The sequence below is a fragment of the Nycticebus coucang genome, chromosome X (genome assembly GCF_027406575.1).
Source record: "Nycticebus coucang isolate mNycCou1 chromosome X, mNycCou1.pri, whole genome shotgun sequence".
NCBI classification, from domain to species: domain Eukaryota; kingdom Metazoa; phylum Chordata; class Mammalia; order Primates; family Lorisidae; genus Nycticebus; species Nycticebus coucang.
In genome coordinates this window covers 160,927,738-160,952,693 of record NC_069804.1, presented here as the reverse complement: position 1 = coordinate 160,952,693, position 24,956 = coordinate 160,927,738, and the positions used below count along the sequence as shown (strand labels likewise).

Sequence of the window (24,956 nt, the reverse complement as noted above, 5' to 3'; positions counted from 1 at the left end):
ACTGCATAGTCTTGGCCACCAGCCCCAGCAACATTATGGGTTCCCTTCCAGAAGCTTGGTGGGGTGAAAAGATGAAGAAAATGAAAAATAAGAGATAAGGGACACAAAGAGATGGTTTTAAGAGTTTAGCTGGGGTTGAGAGGCTGCAGCCCTTCTTCGTGAGGATTCCAGCATGTAGCCCTGAATTCTAGGCTAGCTCTGTGTTTATTTCATACACCAGTGTTTCAATCATAAATCTCATGAAGGCAAGGCAAACAATCCCGTCAGGGTTCTTGCTGTGCTTGCATTCCTTTAACTAAACTATTTTTTTTTTTTAACTAACTACGTTAATTGTACAGATTTACTTGCTACTTTTATTGCTTTAAGGTATTTATGATATTTATTCGAATAGAATTTGAAACAGTGAAAACAGTCCAGAATCAGGACATCAGAGAAATATCCCAATTAGACCAAGCTCGCAAATCATAGAAGTGATTTTTTTTTTTAATATCCTGAAAGCCTATGTCCAGACTGGTAGACTTCTCTGGGTCATGCCAAGGTGACAGAAGAAAAGAGATATTTTATCTCCCTATCTGGTCTGGAGCAATTCTTGCTGTGTTCAATAAAGTTCAAACATTCTACATTCTGAACTTCCCCAAATCATTCTCCCAGAATAAGCAGCCCCCCCACCTTTGCTGTTGGCAGGCAGTACACCGTGGGGGGAGGGGGAAGTTCCAGCAAGACAGCTTTCAGAATTTTTTTTTTTTTTTTAATGGTGAAAAGTTATATATTTAGAATTAGCCAGCTGGACTTGGTTTAGATGATCCCAATTTTGTTGGCAACATCCAAAGCATCATAATCAGGAGCCAGTTGAACGTATGCCTTCTTCTCACCATCAGGGTGCTGACCTTGGCCACATCAGTGTCATAGAGCTTCTTCACAGCCTGCTTGATCTGGTGCTTGTCGGCTTTGACGTCCAGAATGAACACAAGTGTGTTGTTGTCTTCTATCTTCTTCATGGCAGACTCAGTGGTCAGGGGGAATGTGATGATGGCATAGTGGTCAAGCTTGTTTCTCCTGGGGGTCCTCTTCCGAGGATATTTGGGCTACCTCCGGAGCCTCAGAGTCTTTGGCCACTGGAAGGTGGGTGATGTATGAATCTTCTTTTTTTTGTGTGGCTCTGGTTGCCTTTTAGCACTGCCTTCTTGGCCTTCAGTGCCTTTGCTTTGGCTTCAGCTTTGAGAGGGGCAGGAGCTTCCTTCTTTGCTTTCAGTGCCATCTTGTGAAAAGCAGCTTTCAGAATTTTTATCTTTTATTTTTTGAGACAGAATCTCACTTTGTCATCCTTGGTAGAATGCCATGGCATCATAGCTCACAGCAACCTCAAACTCCTGGGCTGAAGCGATTCTCTTGTCTCAGCCTCCCAAGTAGCTGGGACTACAGGTGCCCGCCACAACACCTGGCTATTTTTTAGAGACAGGGTCTTGCACTTGCTCAGGCTGGTCTTGAACCTGTGAGCTCAGGCAATCCGGTCTCACATAGCGCTGTGCACTGAAACTAGGGCTTTCTCGAATCACTTTTCTCCTGCTTCTGTTTTCTTTTTGTCCATCCTCTGTAATCATATTCCTAATTCAATTCCTAATCTACTTATAACTAATAATTGAATATTGGTTTCAACTTATAAAATCATTATTGCTAGTAATTCAAGCCCATCAAGATTTGACTCTTCCTTAAGTATTCCCACATGCACCCCACAGCATAGAAATCTCCCCAAATCTGGCCAAGCTGTTCCTATTTCCAACAGTGGCATCTTGCACCATGAACAATATCAGGGATCACAAAATTGGGGTTTCATTTCCCTCTTGTCTGCCAGTATACATTAAAGCATCTCTACAGACTTCTCTGTCCTCTGTGTTTTGCTCTAGAAGAGGAAGTGGCAGCAGTTTATTATGTTTCTAGTTTTCTTTTATTTGCCTGGGTCTGTATCTCAGAGAGAGTGTGGTAACTGATGTTAAACACAAATATAGACAATTCTCCTCGACTTATACTGGTTCAACTTTATGATGCTGCACAAGCAATATGCATTAAGTACCCATGGAACCACTCTGTTTTCCACTTTTGGTACAGTATTCAGCAAACTATGTGAGATATTTGGGACTTCAGTATTATAAAATAGGCTTTGTTTTAGATGATTTTGCCCGCCTGTGCGCTAACATCAGTATTCTGAGCATGTTTAAGGTAGGCTAGGCTAAGCTATGATGCTCGGTAGGTGAGGCAAATTAAATACATTTTTGACTTGCGGTATTTACAGCTTATGATGACTTTGTTGGGATGTGATCCCATATTAAGTCAAGGAGCTTCTGTAAAGTCTGCATTTTTTCTCACCATGATACTAGCTCTTTAAAATGATTTGAAATAGTTTTTCTTCTTCAAAGCAGTCTATAATCTCAGTTTAAGAAAACAGACATTGCTTACCTCTCTCCTGCTCCACTCCTTTCCTTTAATATTCCCCATTTCTCCTTTTTCTCTTTCCTTTTACTGTTCTCTTATGTAATTTTTATCCCTCCATTTTTCTCAGTTTTAAACATTTTCTCCTTTCAGTCTTTCTTTCTCTGTCCTTTCTTCTCTCTCATCTCTCTTTTTATCTCTTCTTCTAGTATCTCTGCTGCCCTCTCATCTCCTCCCTTCTCCCTTCTCTTCTCTCCTTTCTTCGTCTTATCTTTTCCTCTCACCCTTAAAGTTAGGAAGCTTACAAAGGACTCTTGGGAAGAGTGAAACAACCACTGAACAATCAGCCATTGTATCCATTGGAGTATCAAAGGCTGCCCAGATTTGTGCTTCCTTCCTAGTAGCAGGACATACAAATAATTTGTCCTTTACTTTGGAGAGGATGTCCTGGCATGCCACAAATCACAGTATCTGAAAAAAATCACCAATAGGGCATGTTCTCTGACTCTTCATTGCATTTTTCTCCTACCGTCTATATACACATGTGTCTTACCAAGGCCTCCAAGGCACTTACTATTTCTTTCTTGCTTATCTCGTTCAATTAGCATGATATAATCACTATAGCAGACCAATGTGATATTCTGAGCAATGTCCAGACCCCTTTGGCCTACATTTTAAGACGGTGGGCTGGAAAGTTAATACAGCCTTAAGACAAGATCATAAATGTTTGCCATTGCCTTGTCAGTTCCATGTGAATGTGAACTGCTTCTGCTAATCTTTCCTGACAGGGCTGGTAAAGAAGAGTAGTATTTTCCAGATCTTAATGACTACATACCATGAATCTGAGACTATTAATTTGCTCTAGAAACTATCTATAGCTGGCACAGCAGCTATGATTAGAATTAGTCCTTGGTTGAATTTAGAGTAGTCTACTATCATTCTTCAGGATCTGTCTACTTTTTACAGTGTTCATTCTGAAGCATTAAATGGAGGTATGGTGGGACAACTGCCCCTACATCATTTAGGTATCTAAGGGTGGCATTGATCTCTGCCATTCACCTAGAGTATTTTAATTTACCATCTTTCCGGGAGTTAGAGGACAGTTTCAGTAATAGGCATTGTCTATTAGACAAAGTCCTCTTCATCATCTTCAAGCCAGAGAGGGAATGCTCTAACTTTTCGCAGGGAACAGTAGGTCACTTCTGTAGGCCCAGAGGGATCTAGGGATTGAGGAATCAATATGTTGGAGTGCATCAATAGATTCACCAGTACAAGTCTTAGGGTCTCACTCCTGGCTAACTGGGGTTCTGACCTCAACATGCCATACCTATTGGGGTTAAGGATTCAACTTTCCTGACAGATTTTTTTTTTTTTTTTGTAGAGACAGAGTCTCACTGTACCGCCCTCGGGTAGAGTGCCGTGGCGTCACACGGCTCACAGCAACCTCCAACTCCTGGGCTTAAGGGATTCTCTTGCCTCAGCCTCCCGAGTAGCTGGGACTACAGGCACCCGCCACAACGCCCGGCTATTTTTTTGTTGCAGTTTGGCCGGGGCTGGGTTTGAACCCGCCACTCTTGGCATATGGGGCCGGCGCCCTACTCACTGAGCCACAGGCGCCGCCCCTCCTTACAGATCTGCTACTCTTTCCCCTCCAGCTTTACTAAAGCATAATTGACAAATGAAAATTGAATATATTTACATTGTGTGATGTGATGTTTTAATATATGTGTACATTATGAAATGATTATCAATAAATCTATAAATAATAATCTATAAATATCTATATAAAATAATAATCTATAAATATCTATATAAAGTATCTATATAAAAATCTATGAATAAATAAAACTATAATAAATTAGCTGGCATAGCTAATTTATAATGAAATCTTAGACCTGATATTTGACTAGTTTTCATATGTCAAGGAGCAAACATAAAATCCTAAGCACCTTAATGCGAATTCATCTATATAAGATATAACTGTATCGTGTCTACATTAATGTCATTGCATACAGATGTAAGGAGGGAGATGGTGTCCAGCTCTAATAGCATGAGAATGCTGAATTTAAGGCTGCTGAAAAGACACTCGGTGTAGGGAAAAAGAGAATGGATACAATAGAAAAGATGGTGGACAGAAAGTACACAGAATAAAACTTCTCAAACTTGGCAATTTTGTTCTGTTGCAGTGCTAGGCTCCATCTGCAGCTGTGTGCTAATGAGCAAGACTGTCACAAAGCTATAGCCTTGATGGGTGAAGAAACACCAATCTGCAGCCCTGTCAGAGCCCTGTGGGAGATGAAGATTTGTTTACTGAGCAATCCAGTAGCAGGAGACTCAGACCTTCCCTAATATTGTTACTGGAGAAGAGGGTCCTGCCACCTGTCACTGTCCAGCCAATATGCAGAGACAGGGTTTAGGTCCAAACAGGCTTTATTTGTCAGAAGGCCAGTGATTCTGGAGAACAGCAAGAGTAGCCTCTCAATTCTTTTCTCCCTCAGTTACAATTCTAATAACTTTTATAATTAAATACAAGGAGACCAACCTAGAAAATTGTAACTTTATCTCATAGGAAGTAACATCAGAGTAGTCTCCATTCGAGCAATGCAAAAAGTTTAAACAACAGAAAGGTGATTTTCAGTTGAACAGAATATCCAAGAAAATCATCAGAGAAAACATTTACCTAAAGTTTACATCAGGCTTGGCGCCTGTGGCTCAAGCGGCTAAGGCGCCAGCCACATACATCTGAGCTGGCAGGTTCAAATCCAGCCCGGGCCCGCCAAACAACAATGATGGCTGCAACCAAAAAGTAGCTGGGCGTCGTGGTGGGCACCTGTAGTTCCAGCTACTTGGGAGGTGGAGGCAGGAGAATCATTTGAGCCTAGGAGTTGGAGGTTGCTGTGAGCTGTGATGCCACTGCACTCTACCCAGGGCGACAACTTGAGGCTCTGTCTCAAAAAAAAACAACGTTTACATCAAAGTGAACTTTACCCAAATCCCAGCATCTAATGTCTATGTGTGATTCCCTCCTCAGAGTCTCCTGAGACAAACACGATCATAGAGAAATGTTAACGAGATAATTAGGGGATGGGGTGTGGGAAAGTATGGGAGCTGAGCAGACTACGTCAGCTGTACTGTTTCAGCTAGCTTCTCAGACTCCATTTTCCCTGTGATTCTTGGCCTGAAGTTGTGAGCAAGCTGTAAATATAGTAAGTTCCCCTTAACTCTGGTTGATTCCCCCACCCCCCATTTTTGTAAATAAATAATTACTCTGGTTTTCTGGACAAAACAAGTCTGAACACTATCATGGACAAAATAAATCTTGATATACTTTCTTAAAACTGCATTCTTAAGAGAAAACAGCCAAGGTGTTAAGTTTTCCACTACCCTGTTTCCCGAAAATAAGACATCCTCCGAAAATAAGACCTACTTACAGGAAAGATAAGACATCCCCTGAAAAAAAGACCTAGCGCATCTTTGGGAGCACACCGACACTGTCTTATTTTCGGGGAAACAGGGTAGATTACAGGGAGGGCTGGGAGGTCACCATGAAATTTAACCCCAAGTGAGCAAGTGGTCTTATTCTCCAACCCCTAACAGGGGTATGTACAGGTAGCAGAAAGGATGTGTTTATCCCACAGTTTGTTTGTTTTGTCTTTGTTTTCTGACAGTTTCACTCTGTCACCCTTGGTAGACTGCTGTGGCATCATAGCGCACAGCAACCTCAAGCTCTTGGGCTCAAGTGATCCTCTTGCCACAGCCTCCCAAGTAGCTGGAACTACAGGCCTATACCACAATACCTGGCTATTTTTAGAGACGAGGTCTTGCTCTTGCTCAGGCTGGTTTTCAACTCCTTAGCTCAAGCAATCTGCCGGCCTCGGCCTCCCAGAGTGCTAGGGTTATAGGCGTGAGCCACTGTGTCCAGCCCTGTTTTTGTTTAATCATTACAATAAAAAGGAACATGATATATGTGCTTAACCATTTAGAGTGTCCATTCCTATTACTACTAACCCAGCTCAGCTTGTTCTCTGTCTTCTTCTGGACTATTACAACAGTCTTCTAATTGATCTCCCTGTCACCACTCTCATCCTCTTTGAAACTTTCCTCCCATCTGGCCCAGATAAATATTTCTTTATTTAATTTCAAATTAATATGAAGGTACAGACAATTAGGTTACAATGTGTGCATTTGTTAGGTAGAGTTCCTGTCGAAGTTGTGTCCCGCACCCAGGGGGTATGCCATATACCCTTCCATTGTGCCCATTAAGTGGGGACCACACAATCCCCCTCCCTCCTTTCCTTTCTCCTTCCCTCCTCCCGAAACCCCCATCTTGAATTAAATTGAGTTTTTCTCTTGTGTGTGCATTAGTTCATCTACTCGCTTCACATTAGAATAAGGGTTGGATAATTGCTTTTCCGTTCTTGTGATATATTACTAAGAAGAATGTGTTTCAACTCTATCCAGGTAAACACAAAAGATATAAAGACTCCATCTTTATGGCTTATTTGTATTCCATGATGTACATGAACTGTACACAGTTTATTAATCCATTCCTGGGTTGGTGGGCATTTAGATTGTTTCCACATCTTGGTTGAGTTGTGATAAACAATCTAGTGCAAATGTGCTTATGATAAAATGATTTTTTTTTCTTCTGGGTAGATGGCTAGTAATGGGATTTCAGGATCAAATGGAAGGTCTATTTTGAGTTCTTTGAGGATTCTCAATACTTCTTTCCAAAGGGTTGTATTAGTTTGCAGTCCCACCAGCAGTGTAAAGGTATTCCTAGATAAATATTTCTATATCACAAATCTGCCTACATCACTCCCTTCCTTAAATCCTTTCACTTACTATCTCATAGTTTCTGTGGGTCAGAAATCTGAGTACTGTTTAGCAGGGCCCCTGCTCAAGGTCTTAAAAGAAACCTTCAAGACAATCAAGGTGCTGGTGAGAGCTGCTGTCTTTTCCGAAGTTCAACTGGGAAAGCATATGTTTCCAAACTTCCCATGGTTGTTAGCAGGATTCAATTCCTTGTAAGCTACCAAACTGAGGGCCTCAGTTAGTTATTGGCAGCTGGAGGCCATCCTCAGCTCTAAACATTACAGATTTTTCAAGGCCAGCAAGAAGAGAAAGTCTCTCCTAGCCAGATGGCCATTAGAATCTTATGTCATGTGACCACACAAATGTAATCATGTACTTTGTCACCTTTGCTGAATTCTATTAGTTAGAAGCCATAATAGGTCCTGCCAACACTCAGGAAGAGGGGATCACACAGGGTGTGAACACCAGCAGATGAGGATCATAAAGACCAACCTAGAGTATGTCTGCCAGAGTGTCTAACCGCCTAGACTTAGAGTCATCAGAAGGCAGTCTGGTAGTGTGTTGTGGTGTCATAGCTCACAGCAACCTCTCAAACTCTTGGGCTCAAGTGACTCTCTTGCCTCAGCCTCCCGAGTAGCTGGGACTACAGGCACCTGCCACAACCTGGCTATTTTTAGACACAGAGTCTGGCTCAGGCTAGTCTTGAACTCTTGATCTGCCCACCTGGGCCTCCCAGAGTGCTGGGATTATAGGCGTGAGCCACCACGCCCGGTCTTCGGCCTTAAAATCTTGACTTAATAAACCCCAATTGAGTGTGACTGTTTCCAGTTACTTAAGTTAACAATTCAGATGTTTAAGTCACGTCAGTTTGTCTCCAAGGGGCATGCAGCAAACCCCGTGAAGCTCTGTCTCTCTAATAGAAACTGAAGAGGTGATGAAGGAGAAGAAAGTAATTTACAAGGCTTGGCTGGTCATATTTAGGGTTTTCATTGTTCTCCAGGTTCAAATTGGAGCTTCATGCCCCATGAGTTTGGGGACAGGAAAACCAGTTATTGCAGCTTCTTCTCAAGCCTGACATCTCCTCAGAACAGGAAAGTTGTATTAGTGGAATCAAAGCTCAGTGCAGCCAGCAATGAGCAGTGAGAAGGAGAATACTGAAAAGCTATAGCAAGGAATTAAAAGACCCCTTTCTCCCTCTCCTGCCCCAGGCAGTGACAGGCAGGTACCATCTCCCTTATGTCCATTCCTTTTTTTTTTTGAGACAGAGTCACTTTCTTGCCCCCGGTAGAGTGCCCTGTCATCATAGCTCACAGCAACCTCATTCTCCTGGGCTCAAGTGATCCTCTTGCTTCAGCCACCCAGGTAGCTAGGACTACAGGCGACTGCCAGAATGCCCAGTTATTTTTAGAGACCGGGTCTTACTCTTGCTCAGGCTGGTCTCAAACTCCTGAACTCAGGCACTCCCCCTGTCTCTGCCTCTCAGAGCACTAGGATTACAGGCATGAGCCCCTGGGGCTGGTCATTCCTTATCTTCCTTGGCTGCCCCTTCCATGTTGGCAGTCTCCAAGGACAAAGACGAGGTAATGGTCAGGCTGGTATAGATGGTGGGAGGGAGTTGGGTGAGAAAGGTAGTGAAGCAAAATATACCCAAGAGTGACAGTTTCTTGTTCATTAAATGATCGACTCCCTGACAGAACAGACTGAGTCAAAGTAAATCTTTATTAGGCCTGAACTGGACTCGCCTCGTCCTGACATTTTGCTCTATAAGTCATTCTTTTATTTCTCTACTAAGCATAATCCTATATTGAAGAGCAAGGGGGATTCTGACTTTTTATGACTTTCCTATGAAGCAGTGGTTTCTGGGGCACAGACGATGTAAGGCTAAATCATGCATTGTGATCTTTCAACCCCTTTCTATCTAAATTAAATGGAAAGTCAGAATCTCAGCAAGCTGCCTACTTTGTCCCACCTTTGGAGACTACATTTTAACTTTTATGGAATGGAATCAACAATTTAATGGACAGAAATAAAAATTTATGTCCTTAATGATCACCTTGGAAAGAATGAAAATGCTGTCAACCTTCTTGACCCACCCAACAGACATGAAAGGGGCCATATTTGGGCTGAAGTTGCATTCAGGCAAAACCCTGGGGTGTAGGGCTGGGGAGAGAGCAGCCTCTGAAGCTCTGGGGCCCACTCTCCATTTGCATATTGATGATGCCTACAAAAATTAGCTCTGAGAGCCAAGGTAACTTGCTGCAGGATTTCTTATGCTTCTTGCACCAAAATAGCTTACAGAAGTTTAAATTTCATGGGGGAAAATACAGTTCAAAATCCTTCTGTTTGATTGAATCATTAGAAGGTTTTAATGATGGAGAATTCAGAAATTCCAGCCTAACGTAATATATTCAAGTAACAAAATGGTTAGGAGTGTGAACAGACTCTTGTGCTGGGCTATCGGGGTTCAAATCTAAGTGCTTCTGTTCACTAGCTGTGCAACTGCGGGCAAGTCACTCTTAATCTTCCTGTGCCTCAGTTTTCTCATCTGTGCAATAAAGATAACAACAGTATCTATACTTATGAAGTTGTTATGAGGATTATATAAGTTCAATATATAAGGTGCTTAGAATAGTTCCTGGCACAGAGTAAGCATATGTAAATATAAAATAAGTAAAGTAATATTTATTCATTGTCTTCTAGGCCTTCTTTTTTTTTTTTTTTTTCTTTGAGAAAGAGTCTCACTTTGTTGCCCCTGGTAGAGTGTTGTGGCATCATACCTCACAACAACCTCAAACTCTTGGGCTCAAATGATTCTCTTGCTTCAGCCTCCCCAGTAACTGGGACTACAGGCCCCTGCCACAACGCCTGGCTATTTTTAGAGATGGGGTCTTGCTCTAGCTCAGTCTGGTCTCAAACTCTTGAGGTCAGGTGATCTGCCAGCCTTGGTCTCCCAGAGTCCTGGGATTAGAGGCATGAGCAACCACACCCGGAAGTCTGCTAGGTCTTAAAACATAGATTTTCTCTTGTGCTTCACACAACTACTCTGAAAAGTGTGGACTATTATTTCCCATTTATTGATAGTGAAATTTGACTTCAGACAGGTTACATGACTTGTCCAAGGTCATACAGGTTGTAAGGTTCAGACCAAGATCCAAAATTTAATGGGCCTGATTTGAAAGTAAAGACTCCTTCCATCATACATAATAGCTTTCCCATTGTGGCCTCATGGGATTTGTCCCCCCACATTCTTGAAGGATATGGACTTTGAATAAACTTCTGATACTAGCCTTTCCAGCTGTCCTGGAGCAGTGGCTGCAGGGACTTTCAGCTGTCACAAGTCTCAGTATGGGTAGTCTCTGATTTTGTTACTTCTCACTTTTGAAATGTGTTTCTGGAGAGCTATATGTTCCTGTTGTTGGCATACATAAATGAATGGAATCTGTAGTCTCTCTGACCTCTTAAAAGAACTTGGGTAGTTAAGTCTAGTCTGATTTCTTCTCCAAGAAACCATGTGATCTTTCACAGACAGAGAATACTTAATCTCTGGCTCATCATAACCCTTTACAAATAGTCCAGCCATCCATGAATGGATTAATAAATTGTGGTATATGTACACCATGGAATATTATGCAGCCTTAAAGAAAGATGGAGACTTTACCTCTTTCATGTTTACATGGATGGAGCTGGAACATATTCTTCTTAGTAAAGTATCTCAAGAATGGAAGAAAAAGTATCCAATGTACTCAGCCCTATTATGAAACTAATTTATGGCTTTCACATGAAAGCTATAACCCAGTTATAACCTAAGAATATGGGGAAGGGGGAGAGGGAGGGGGGAGGGATGGGCAGAGGGAGGGTGATTGGTGGGATTACACCTACGGTGCATCTTACAAGGGTACATGTGAAACTTAGTAAATGTAGAATATAAATGTCTTAACATAATAACTAAGAAAATGCCAGGAAGGCTATGTTAACCAATGTGATGAAAATATATCAAAATAGTCTATAAAACCAGTGTATGGTGCCCCATGATCGCATTAATGTACACAGCTATGATTTAATAATAATAAAAAAAATAGTCCAGCCAGCTAGGTATTCAGCAGAGTGTACAATCCCCGCCATCTCTCCTCATTCCCAACTTTTAATTGTAGACGGATGAATCTTTACTTTTCTTAGATATCAGCAACTGAGATCCCGATGCTGGCCCCTTAGAGGACCCTTCTCTATCTTCCTCATGCTCAGGCTATAATTCTTCTGGTGTGTCCCCTGGGGCTGCACTTTAAAGAGCAGAGGTTTTGGAATTGGACATACTTGAAATTTAAGGTCGACCTATTTGAAAGCTATGATTAGTTGGGCAAGTTAATCTAATCTTTCTGGACTTAAATTTTCTTATCTGGAGAATGGAGACAATAAACTAGATCTCAGAGTACTGGGAAAATTAAAGGAGGTGATGAATGTAAAATATTCAGAATGGTGTCTGATACACAGACACCAGGAAACTTGAGCTCCTTTTTTCAGAATAACCTTCTAGAATCATAGACTACACATTTCAACATACAGCACCTCAATTTTTCCCTTGAGTTCCTTAAAATACTCAGATGGCTATTGCCTGGTCCCATTTCCCATGATTGATCTACACTGACATAGTTTGTAAATTAGGATCAGAACATCTTGTGCACTTAACATATTCAAATCTGGTACAGCTACGTGATCTGATTCAAAATCCAATATACAGGGGAAATGAGAAGGAAAGTAGCAAAGAGAAAAGTAAAAGGCACATTCAGGGCAGTGATGGAGTATGTTCCCAAAGCCAATGTGCTCTTGCCAGTCCTCCCACGGAGAAGTGACATTGGACTGACCTTACGACCTGCTTTGACCATCAGAATGTGGCAAAAGTGACAGTGTATTTTCCAAGGTTGAACCTTGAGAGATATTCAGTTTCTGCCTTACTCTTTGGAACACTTTCTCTTGGAATTCAGACACCATACTGTTGGAAAACCCAAGAAGCCTCATAAAGGTCTCCACCTGGAGGAAAATCGAGGCCCTCAAACAGCAGCCTCAGCTGAGCTCCCATCCAGAAGCTAGCCCCGATTGCCAGCTCTATGGATGAGGCTATTTTGCACTTTCCAGCCATTCCAGAGACCCAGCCAACACTACAGGAAGGAGGAGAAGCACCCCATTTATCCACATAAAACAAAAATTAAGAATTTAATGTTGAGGTTGGGCGTGGTGGCTCACAACTATAGTCCTAGCACTATGGGAGGCCAAGGTGGGAGGATAGCCTGAGCTCAGGAGTTTGAGATCAGCCTGAACAAGAGTAAGATCCCATCTCAACTAAAAATACAAAAACCAGCCGGGCATTGTGGGCACCTGTAGTCCCAGCTACTTGGGAGGCTGAGGCAAGAGGATCGCTTGAGTCTGAGAGACTGTGGTTGCTGTGAGCTGTGATGCCATGACACTCAATCCCAGGGCAACAGAGTGAGACTCTGTCTTAAAAAAAAGAAATTGATGTTGTTTTAAACTATGAAGTTGTAGGTTTGTTTGTTGCACAGCAATAGGCAAATGACATGGAAATAATTAGTAATCAGGCTGTATCCATGTATATGATTTCCCTGAGAGCGTAAATGACAAAAACCAGGAAAAAAGATATACTTTGTATTACCTCATAACAGATTTGAGGAGACAGCAGTGGAAAATTAACAGCTTTCCTATATTAGTAATACGTATATTTATTCATATTTATAGAAGTAACCTTTTTTATTGCTTTATTTTAATGTTTTAAACAGATACGCATACTGGTCAGTGTGAAGAATACATATTTAGTTCCTATTGTGATTTGAATGCCTAACCATTAACAAAAAAAGCCTGCTGCTGACAGAGCGGAAATGATTCTGTTCTCTGCATGCCATTCCGATGGGGCATGCAGAGGGAAAATGTGTGTCTTTTTGTGCCATGACTTTGGATGCTCTTATTGATTTTTCTTATCCTTGCAACAAATTTTTACTTCCTGATCTATGTTTCAAGTACGGACAGAAATATATGGCCTTTCAAGAAACATCTGTGTAAGAATTCTAACATGAATGGCATGTGTGACATGCAATTCTTCATTTATTCATATAAAAGTCATTGCCTCCAACCAGTGCCAGGCACTGCCTTCAAATGCCAAACAGGTTCTTTTCCTTCAAGGCTCAGGTGTTTTTTTGGTGTGAAGATTTTAAAACTTTAATACACTGAAGTAAGACTGGCTATTTCTTTTTTGTTTTTCCATTAAAGAAGGCCTCAGCCCATGGTCCTGAGGTCTTGGCTATACAATTGTACAAATGTAATCCAGCAACTTGCTCACTAAATCAAGACCTTTTACATACACCCAACTGGAAATCATTATTTGGCACTGCACCCTGTGAAGACCTAGATCAGAGGCCTTCTCCTTAGCAACAGTATCCACCTGCCTAATGCTCTATTTTGCATCTAACAACTGAGATGCGTGAGAGGAAATGGAAACCATTATTTTGTAGACCAACCCCAAATAAAAACCTTCCCTTGGAATATACAGTCGTAATCACGAAGTATTGTTTAGGTCATTGTGTTTAGATGAGGAAGGTATCTGATCAGAGGTGGCCAAAAATTTCAATTGCTGTCCACAGATTCTGAATCAGAGAAAATTTGCTTTTAAGGCAAAGAAGTAAATGCTCATTTGATTCATTGTTGCAAATAAACAATTAGAAAATTATATCTGGAAAGTAAAGGATGTACAATGAAAGGCATTTAAATACTGACCTACTCAGTGAAAGCCCTGGATCTGACTATTACATCACTTGACCTGCCTCTCTGACCCATTTATTTTTCTCGAAAGGATATTTCCTCTTGCCAAATGATAGTGCTCAAAGAATAGATAAAGCAAGCCTGTAATGCAGGCCATTGCATCTCAATTTCATTGAAACTACAATTCGTTATTTTCTTCTTGCGCTTACTCAAGAACCCATTGTTCATTACTCTTTCATCACTCTGTGATTAGAACCATTTGTATGTGTCCCTTGTACATTGGCCAGATAATGAAAGAATCACTTATGCATCTACACAATATCTTTCACTTATTGTTCACAGTCTGATTCACTCTGTAAAGCCATTTTATCATTTTCTAACAAGAGGGAGGTGAATCTCTGAGCCATCTGGTCAATGGAGACAGTTCATTTATTTTTTAAACAAACATTTACTGAGTCCCTACTATATGCCAGGCACTCTTCGAGGCACTGGGAAAACAGACAAGAGTCCTTGTGCTCGAGGAGCTTACATGCTAGAGAGGGAAGACAGGCAATAAACAAATACAGGTAAAATATGTGGTGTGTAAAGGATAAAAAGTGCTAAAGAAATGGTAGGTGAGAGAAGAGGGAAAGTCCTGCTTAGTAGGAGATGTATGTCATTTTAAATAGGATTATGGAGGAAGACCTCAATGATAGATGTCCTTTCGATCGCCACCTGAAGGAGGTAAGGGAGTCAGTATGCTGGGCAGACACCTGGAAAAAAGCTGTCCAGGCAGGGAGAATAACAAATGCAAAGGCCCTGAGGCAGGAGCATGTCTGGGTGTGTCTGAGGAATGGCAAAAAGTCCTGTGTCTGGAATGGAGTGACAGGGGTGAGCAGGAGGTGAGCTGCACAGCTAACGGGCAGGACTATAGTTTAGGTTTAGTTTAGGCCACTGTAAGGGCTTTATCTTTTCTCGGAAGCTATTAGAGGAGTAAAGCCCAGGCTGATATAATCTTACATTTTAATTGAATTTCCCTGTTTACTCTAGGAAGAACTGGCTACAGCACAGTAAGATCAGAAGCAGGAAGACTAATGAGGATGCTACAGCAATGATCTAGGTGAGAGATGATGGTGGTTTGGACCACGGCGGTAGCAGTGGGCATGGTGAGATGTAATGGCATTCTACTTATATTTTATAGATGGAAACTAGGATTTTCCAACAGATCGAATACAGGGAGTGAAAGAAAAGTCTTGAAATTATGGGGGTGCCACTTGCTAAAATGGGAAGACTGATGAAAGAGCTAATTTTAGTAAGATGGGGAGGCTCTTTTTGGTTATGTTAAGTGTGAGGTGCATATTAGACTCCTAAGAAGAGATGTATTGTAGGCAGTTGGGTATATATTACTGAAGTATAGGGGAGGGGTCTGAGGTGAGGGCATACATTATGGAGTTATCACTGTACAGATGGTATTTAAATCATGAGAGCTGATGAAATCACTACAAGTATAAGGAAAGATAGAGAAGAGGCCTTGGGGCACACCAATGTAAGGGAGAATCAGGGACCAATGAGGAGTTCTAAAGGAGTAACTAGCTGTAGCTAATTACAGCTGTTTCAGTGTTGCCACCAATGGACAAAAGACAATGGACAACAGTGTCCATGACTAGAATCTGTTAATGAATTTAATTGCTGTCCTAACAAAAATCTTCCAATGGAAAGGAAATCAAAGAATGTAAGTGAGATGATTTTTTTTTTAATTTGGCCAGGCACAGTGGCTCGCTTCTGTCATCCTAGCCCTTTGCGAGGCTGAGGTGGGAGGATTGCTTTAGCCAAGGACTTTGAGGTTGCAGTGAGTTATGATGACACCACTGCACTCTAGGCGGGCAACAGAGAGAGACCTCTCTCTTAAAAAAAAAAAAAAGAATAAGCAAGATGATTCTTTGTATTTAAAATACTGGAATTATAGAATGTTTGTACTCAGAGGAATTGTAGGGATTATCTAGTCCAATTGCTTCTATATATACATGGGGAAACTGAGGTCAAAGTCACAGGGATGTTAGATGCACAGCTGGAACTCAGGCATCCTTATGTGCACAAGTGAGGTCTCTTGACATTCTGGCACGTGGTCTTAGTGCACAGTAGTTTTTTTCAGAGCACTGTCAGGAAGAATGGATTCCCTCCCCGTGTCAAGAGTTGAAGTAAATAAAGGAATTATTATGGCAGCAGGAAGGAAAATTATCAGCTAGTGTTTCCATTTCAGTTTGATAAATCTGTTTCTAGTCAATTAATTAAAGAGACATATGCTTTACTCTCCAGATATCACATATTATTATGTGAAGGCAGGCTCAGTCGTTACTTAGAAAAGGTCAGAGCCTGCATTTTAATGCTGTAGTGAGCTGCGATTTCCCTCAGAAACTTTATAATCACTAATTCATTGAAATTATATAATGTTAAGTAATTTCTAGGTCAAAAGATTAAATGTCATTGTTGGTTAAGAAATTGTTCATGAATGACAGTATCAATTTGTGCTTATTCTTTTGATAACTCTTGAGGGAGATGGTTCGTTCAGGCTCTCTCTCTCCAAGAAAATGAACTTCCCTTGCCAAGTCCAAGTGAGTATCTTATGCAATGCACAGGTAAGTAACAGGGAAAGTGCTCCCATTGCCTGTCCCCTCCTTTGTAATAGCATTTGATTCCATGATAGGAAGAGAGGTTTGATGTTCAGAAATAGTTATATCTCAGATAGGTCCCAGCACTTAGAGATCCAGAGCTGAACTGGGCCCCTAAAGGTAACCATGTGAGGACTGGGGCTCTCCTATGACTTTTTCCTTTCTCCCTATATAATGCTGATGTAGCCATAAGTAGTCCTGAATAATTTTAAAACTAATTATTTCAAAGCAGCTGAATTTTCCCTTTTGGTGGTAACATGTTGAGCTGCCCATCTCTTCTTTATCTCTATCTTGCAGAGGAAGGGATGTATTCCCCTGAATTCTCTAGGTAACTATTCTTTTGGAATCCTTTAAAGAACGGGGGCAGAGCTGAGCTTCTGCTAGCCAGGGGTCATGTAGTCAACTGTGACAGACACTGGATTAGGCCAGGTGAGGGCAGCAAAGGGTTGATCAAGGAGCATGATTTGTGTCCAGTGTCAAATAATTAGCCCCAAAGGCAGATACAAAGAGATGAATGCCTGATCCACAGTCTTTATTAAGAAGGCCAAGTTCATAAGGATTAAGTGAGAAGGAGAGGGAATAAAGGATCTTCCCAAGAGAAACGAGAGCAATTCAGAAGCACAAGCGGGGAAGGAAACTATATGTGCAAGGGAGCCAAACTAGGAACGAGAAAGGAGGGAAGGAACTTTGAGCCAGGGACTTTACCTCTGATAATCACAACCGTCTACGTAAAAACAACTACCATTTTTCTTTTTTTTTTTAATTTGGCCGGAGCTGGGTTTGAACCCGCCACCTCCGGCATATGGGACCGGCGCCCTACCCGCTGAGCCACAGGCGCCGCCCACAACTACCATTTTTCAATCAATCACTATATGTTAGGTATTATGCTAGGTTACTAAATGTTTATATATGTATATGTTCACATATAAACATATATATACATGCACACATGCACATATGTGTGTAGGCTGGTAGATAATATTTAAGCCATGACAGCAGATGAAATTACCACATGAGTAAGGGAAGATAGAAAAGAGTCTCAAGGCTTGGCGCCTGTAGCACAGTGGTTATGGCACCAGCCACATACACTGAGGCTCGTGGGTTTGAACCCGGCCCAGGCCAGCTAAACAACAATGACAACTGCAATAAAAAATAGCTGGATGTTGTGGCAGGCGCCTGTAGTCCCAGCTACTTGGGAGGCTGAGGCAAGAGAATTGCCTAAGCCCAAGAGTTGGAGGTTGCTGTGAGCTGTGACAGTATGGCACTCTACTGAGGACTGAGGACGACATAGTGACACTCTGTCTCCAAAAAAAAAAAAAGAAGAAAAGAAAAGAATCTCAAAGCTAAAGCTCTGGGCACTCCATTGTATTGAAGTAAGAGAGAAATAAAAGAACTAGCAAGAAGCCTGAAAGAGGAACATCTGTTACTGGAATACAAATTATATTATGTTGTATTATATTATCTATAGGAATTACATATAATATATGATACATCATTATACATTCAACATAATAATACTCAATATATACCAAGAACATTTGTTATCTTGTATTTTGTATCTTGTATCTCCTATAAGTACAGAAGTCAAATGTGACTTGAATATTACAATTTTAATATATGTTTTTTCTTTCTTAAAAAGTATATTCATGTTTTGGCACCCTCTTATAATATATTATAATTATTATATGTATATATAATATATATGAATTATATATAATATATGATACATCATTATATAATTTTAATTGTGATGTCTCTTCTTTCATTTATTTATTTATTTATTTTTGAGACAGAGCCTCGAGCTGTCGCTCTGGGTAGAGTGCTGTGACGTCACAGCTCACAGCAAACTCCAACTCCTGGGCTTAAGCAATTCTCTTGCCTCAGCCTCCAAGTCGCTACAGGTGCCTGCCACAACACCCAGCTATTTTTTGGTTGTCATTGTTGTTTGGTGGGCCCAGGCTGGATTCGAACCCGCCAGCTCTGGTGTATGTGGCTGGTGCCTTAGCCGCTTGAGCTATAGGTGCTGAGCCTCTTCTTTTATTCTTGATATTGATTATTTGTATTTTTTCTCCCCCTGCCCCTTGGTCAAATTGGCTAGAGTTTTCTATATCAGTCTGGGTCCAATCAAGAGACTGAATCCATACGATAATTTAAACATGAGTTCAGTATAAAGAATTATTAAACTAAGATAGGAGATTGATGCAAATATGGAAAGAGAAATAGGAAGTGTACCCTAAGGTTGAGGAGAATACTCAAGGAAGGACAAAATTGGAAGGGAGTTCCTGACCAAGGTTGTGGTTCAGCATTCTTTAGAAAAAGTACAGATGCACACCTCCAGAAGACAGAAAATTTTGCTGTGATTCTGGGCAGTGAAGATCTGAAGTCAATGGACAAATAGGAAATAGCAATCCTCCCTGGTGCTGGTGAAGCAAAGCTGCTAGACAGGTGAACATCATGAGCTGGGGCATGGAGCAGCTGTGAGGCCTGGAGTATGAGGTGGGCTGCAGGGAACAACTCTCTAGGACACATCTGTGTCGCTGCTGGCAGCCAAACATGCAGAGGGAGTTGGGCTTTGGCTGCAGATAAAACACCTGGAGCATGTGGTGTCCATATTCTGAAGACCACACAAAAGTAGGCACTCGAGATGGGCCACAACTGCACATTCACTGAAGGACCACATGTTCCTGGATATTTCCACACACCTGCATCACTGAGTGACAAAAACAAAACACACGGCACACCAGTAAGAGAAGTCTCCCTCCTCCTACAATTCCTCCACCCTCTTCTACTGTCAAATTTTAACATACTATTCACTATAACAAAGAGCATTTTATCACCTGGTCCATTTTTGCAGTTTCCCCCTTGGGCTGTTTAGCTTCCATATGCACCCTCTACACACATTTGAACTGCCACACAACATCTAAACTATCTATATTTCTACCTAAGAAAATACAGGTAACATCCTTTTGTAAGTGAAGAAGTTCTCATCCCTTCCCAGAACGAAAAGGTGCACAGTTCAAAAAGTCATATCCAGTTCAGCGCCTGTAGTTCAGTGGTTAGAGCGCAAGTCACATACACCAGGACTAGCAGCTTTGAACCTGGCTCGGGCCTGCTAAACAACAATGACAACTACAACAACAACAAAAAAAAAAACAGCTGGGTATTGTGACAGGTGCCTGTAGTCACAGCTACTTGGGAGGCTGAGGCAAGAGAATCTCTTAAGCCTATGAGTTGGAGGTTGCTGTGAGCTATGATGCCACAGCACTCTACTGAGGGCAACATAGTGAGACTCTGTCTCAAAAAAAAAAGAAATCATATCCATAGATGGCTGGGTGAATTACTCCTTAAACTCAATCACACTTTCACTGAGTATTGTGTTGTTTAAACACTAAAGTGTAAAGTTAACCTCCAACAATGTGTGTATATGTATTTTTTTTTATTGGTAGAGTGCCATGGCGTCATAGCTCCCGCCAACCTCAAACTCTTGGGCTCAAGCGTTTGTCTTGCTTCAGCCTCCTGAGTAGCTAGGACTACAGGCACCCGGCCCAACACCCAGCTATTTTTAGAGATGGGGTCTCGCTCTTGCTCAGTTTGATCTTGAGCTCCTGAGCTCAGGCAATTCACCTGCCTGAGCCTCCCACAGTGTTGGGATTATAGGCATGAGCCACTGTGCCCAGCCTTAATAATGTGTGTATAAAGTATAAAGGGAAAAAGAGAAGAAAAATCATATATACAAATTAACACATACATATATCAAGCAAAGAGAAAATATGAAAAAGCTATCACAATTCTAGATTCTCTAATTGTTCACAGGGTCATGGTAGTACCCTGTGAACAATTTTCTTCAACTAGTAGTTAAGACAATTCCTATTTCCTTTACCTTCATCAGAGCCTCACGTGCTCCCAGTTTTTTATATGGCAGAGTGCTCCTAACTTATATTCCTGAAAGATGTGACTAGTCAATCATCCTGGTTTTAGGGAGTTGCTATAGATTTCCATTAACTTTTATTATTGGGCATGGAGGACCCAATAAGCACCCCAGATTATCTCCTGAGATTATCTTTCTCGACTGTATTATTGTACCAGTAACCAAAACCAGTCAAGAGATCATTTTTCTTGACTGTATTGTTGTACTAGTAACCAAATTTCTTTTGGTGGTCTTGATCCATTACAGCAGCCAGTAACAGACCCCTTTTTTGCCTGTGGGTTCAATGATATCAGAAGCCTAGTAGTTCAGGTAGTAGTCTTAACTTCTAGCTCAGTGTAACTTTTTAATGTCTCTCGGGTGAGCTTCAAACCAACAGAGGTCAAAGTTGCTGGAATGAGAGGCAAAAATGCTGTGAGTCAGTAGGTATAATAGTGACAAGAGTCATTCCTACTTCTACAGCTTGATTCCTGGGCCCATGTAGTCTAGCTAGGGGGAGACAGTACCAGATAATAGTCTCTGATTTAAAGCAAAAACTACACCCTGGGAGACTGAATTCCATCTTCACAGGGTGTTTTCTTCCAATTAGCACTGCACCTGAGTGTTCAGTAAGCTATACACCTTTCAATTACAACAGCTGCTCTGGGTTGTATCATAAGACCAGTTATTTCCGCTGATAGCACAACTTTGCTGCACACTTCCTTTACTGGGATACATACAGTCATGCAGCACATACCTAAGTTTCAATAAATGATGGTCCCTATACACCACAGTGGTCACATAAAATTATAAAGGAGCTGAAGAATTCCCATCTCCTAGTGACATTGCAGCCATCTAAAGGTCACAGCATAACTCATTACTCACGTGGTTATGATGATGCTGGTGTAAACAAACCTACAGCACTTTGTCCTCCAGGGTGGCCATAAAATTCATCTGTAATTTTATTTTGTTTTCTGCTTTATTTTTTTTTTCTTTTTTGAGACAGAGTCTAACTTGTTACCCCCAGTAGAGTGCTATGGCGTCACAGTTCACAGCAACCTCCAACTCTTGGGCTTAAGCGATTCTCTTGCCTCAGCCTCCCATGTAGCTGAGACTACAGGCGTCCGCCACAATGCCCAGTTATTTTTAGAGATGAGGGTCTTGCTCTAGCTCAGGTTGGTCTCAAAGTCAGGAGATCAGGCAATCTGCCTGCCCTGGCCTCCCAGAGTGCTGAGATTACAGGCATGAGCCACTGCACCCAGCCTTTATGTGCAATTTAAATTACACACTATTTTAAGTTGCACACGAATTTTATGTCTGCCCTGTATAAATATACAGCACATATAATTATGTATAGTACATAATACCTAATAATGATAATAAACAACTACTTTACAGATTTAGGTGTTTACTATACTTTTTTTGTTACTGTTATTTTATTTTATTTTATTTTTGAGATAGTCTTACTGGGTGGAATGCAGTGGTGTCATAGCTCACACTAACCTCAAACTCTTGGGTTCAAGAGATCTTCTTGCCTCAGCCTCCTAAGTGGCTGGGACTACAGATGTGTGCCACTACTCCTGGCAAGTTTTTCTATTTTTAGTAGAGATAGGGCCTCATTCTTGCTCAGCCTGGTATAGAACCACTGAGCTCAAACAATCCACCCACCTCGGCTTCTCAGAAGTGTTAGGATTACAGGCATGAGCCACTGCACCTTGGCTTTTTGTTGTTATTTTAGAGTGTACTGCTTCTACTTATTTTAAAAAGTTAACTATAAGTTATCTACATTCAGGTCCTTTAGGAAGAATTCCAGAAAAAGGCATTGTTATTATAGGAGATAACAGCGCCACTCTCAGCTTAAAAACCTTCCAGTGGGACAAGGTATGAAGGTGAAAAACAGCGATATTAATGATCTTGACCCTGTGTAGGCCTAGGCTAACATGTGCGTTTGTGTCTTAGTTTTTAACAGAAAGGTTTAAAAAGTTAAAAAAAGAAGTAAATAGAAAAAAGCATATACGCTAAGAATATAAAGGAAGAAAATATTCTTTTTACAACTGTATAATATGTTTGTGTTTTAAGCTAAGTATTGTTACAAAAGAGTCAAAAAGTTTTAAAAAAAGAACATTTAAAAAGTTTATAAAGTGGCTGGGCATGGTGGCTCACATCCGTAATCCTAGTACTCTGGGAACTCTGGTAGGGAGTAGTTTGCTTGAGCTCAAGAGTTCAAGACCAGCCGGAGCAAGAGCCAGACCCTGTCTCTACTAAAAATGAGCCAGGTTTGGTGGCATATGCCTGTAGTCCCAGCTATTTGGGGAGCTGAGGCTGGAGGATCGCTTGAGCCCAGGACTTTGAGGTTGCTGTGAGCTATGACAACACTGCATTCTAGCCTTCTAGCCTGGGGCAACAGATTGAGACTCTGTCTCCAAAAACAAAAAATAAATAAACAATAAAAAGTTTATAAAGTAACTTTATACTTTAGTAAGCTAAGGTCAATTTATAATTAAAGATTAAAATATTTTAGGAATTTTGTGTAGCATAAGTGTACAGTGTTTATAAAGTCTACAGTGGGGTACAGTAATGTCCTAGGCCTTCACGTTCACTCACCACTTACTCATTGATTCATCCAGAGCAACCTCTGGTTCTACAAGCTCCATTCCCTTCTACAGGTGTAGTCGTACCATTTCTTATCTATTAAAGTGTATTTTCACCATACCTTTTCTATGTTTAGATATGTCTAGATACATAAGTACTTATCATTATGTTACTATTGCTTATGATATTCAGTATAGTAACTTGATGTACAGGTTTGTGGCCTGGGAGAAATAGGCTGGACCATCTAGATTTGTGTTAAGTGTACTTTATGATGCTTGCCCAATGATGAAGTCTCTTGATGACGTATTTCTCAAAATGTATCCTTGCTGTTAAGGAATATATGACTGTAATTGTGTATGAAATGCCATAATGGCAGATAAGGCATTCTATGAGTTCCCAAATAGCACTAGTGGATGGAAGAAGCATCTTGGGAAATGAAGACAAATCCATATCCAGAATATGTGTCTATTCCTGAGAGGATGAAACTCTTCCCTGTCCATGATGAAAGAGGTTCAACCTAAACAATCTGTTATCAGCCAGCTGGCTGACCCCCATAGAAAATGATGCCATATTCAAGACTCATATTTGGTCTTTACTTTTGGCAGATTAGGTGCTCATTGGTGGTATTATCCAGCTCAGCCTTGAGAAGAGGAAGTTGAGTTGCTGAGTTTATGCGTAGCCTCTATCCCTGTCACCATAGATTCTTATATACATTGGTTCATTGAGCAAGCCCTTGGGTGACTAGAGAAAGAAGTTGACTATCATCCACAAAGTGTGTCATTTTGTCTACCTACATTTTAAGAGTCTTTTCTGCTATGGGTGCCCTTTGGTGTGCATTCACATGGAACACAAAGATCTTCACAATCTGACAATTCAAAAAAATCTATCCGTACCTTTCCCTAGGCTTTCTTGTCATCAACCTTCCAGTCTTAATCCTTTCATGGTTTTAACCATCCAGCTAAACCATTGCCAAATGCTTAGGAATCAGTGTGGGTCTACTTCTGGCCATCCTTCAGTTCTCAGCTTTCAAGTGGTAGTAGCATATCTTGCAGACCCATCTGTAAATCAGGCTTCAGTTTTTTTCCCGTCTCTGCCAATTGACCATAAGAAATACCCCAGGGCACCCTAAGCATGGATTGAAGGAGACAGGGCAATGTTGATAGGACTTGGGTGTCCAAGGAATTTGATCATTTACTCATGCAACTTACTCTATACTGTCCGGACATTCCCAAGATTAGTCTATTAAGGTGGTAGACAAAATTCTAAGATACCCCTATAATTCCTGCCTTCTGTCACCCATAGCTTTGTGTAATCATATTCCCTGCTATTGTGGGTAGAACCCACGAGTTGTAACTAATAGAATATGGGAGAGGAGAAGGAATTTTGCAGCTACAATTAAGGTCTCTGATCAGTTGAATCTGAGATAATAAAAAGAAATGTTATCTTAGCCATGCCTGACCCAGTCCAATGAGCCCTTTAAGAGAAGGTTTAGGCTTTCCTTGAAATAAGAAATTTATGCAACAAAGCGATTCTCCTCAAGGACTTGAGGAAACAAGTTGCCATGGACTCTACAGCAGCAAGGAAATGAATTCTGCCAACAACCATGTGAAATTGGAAGAGCCCCAGAAACCTTGAGCCTAGGATTGAGGTAAAAACCCAAAGAAGGACAAAATTGATAAAGGGTCCCTCTCCCCAAGTTTGAGGTTCAGAGTTCATCAGAGAAGGCATGGTTGCAGACCGATGAATGGCATAAAATTTCATAATGATGCCTAGGCCAGAGATGGTTCACAGTCACCAGTCAAGCAGGA

At 41.1% G+C, this 24,956-nt stretch overlaps 1 pseudogene; it reads right to left on the bottom strand.

Annotated features, from left to right (window-relative positions):
- Nucleotides 1-795: 795 nt before the first annotated feature.
- LOC128578487 (60S ribosomal protein L23a-like) lies at nt 796-1,258 on the bottom strand (annotated as a pseudogene).
- Nucleotides 1,259-24,956: the final 23,698 nt, after the last annotated feature.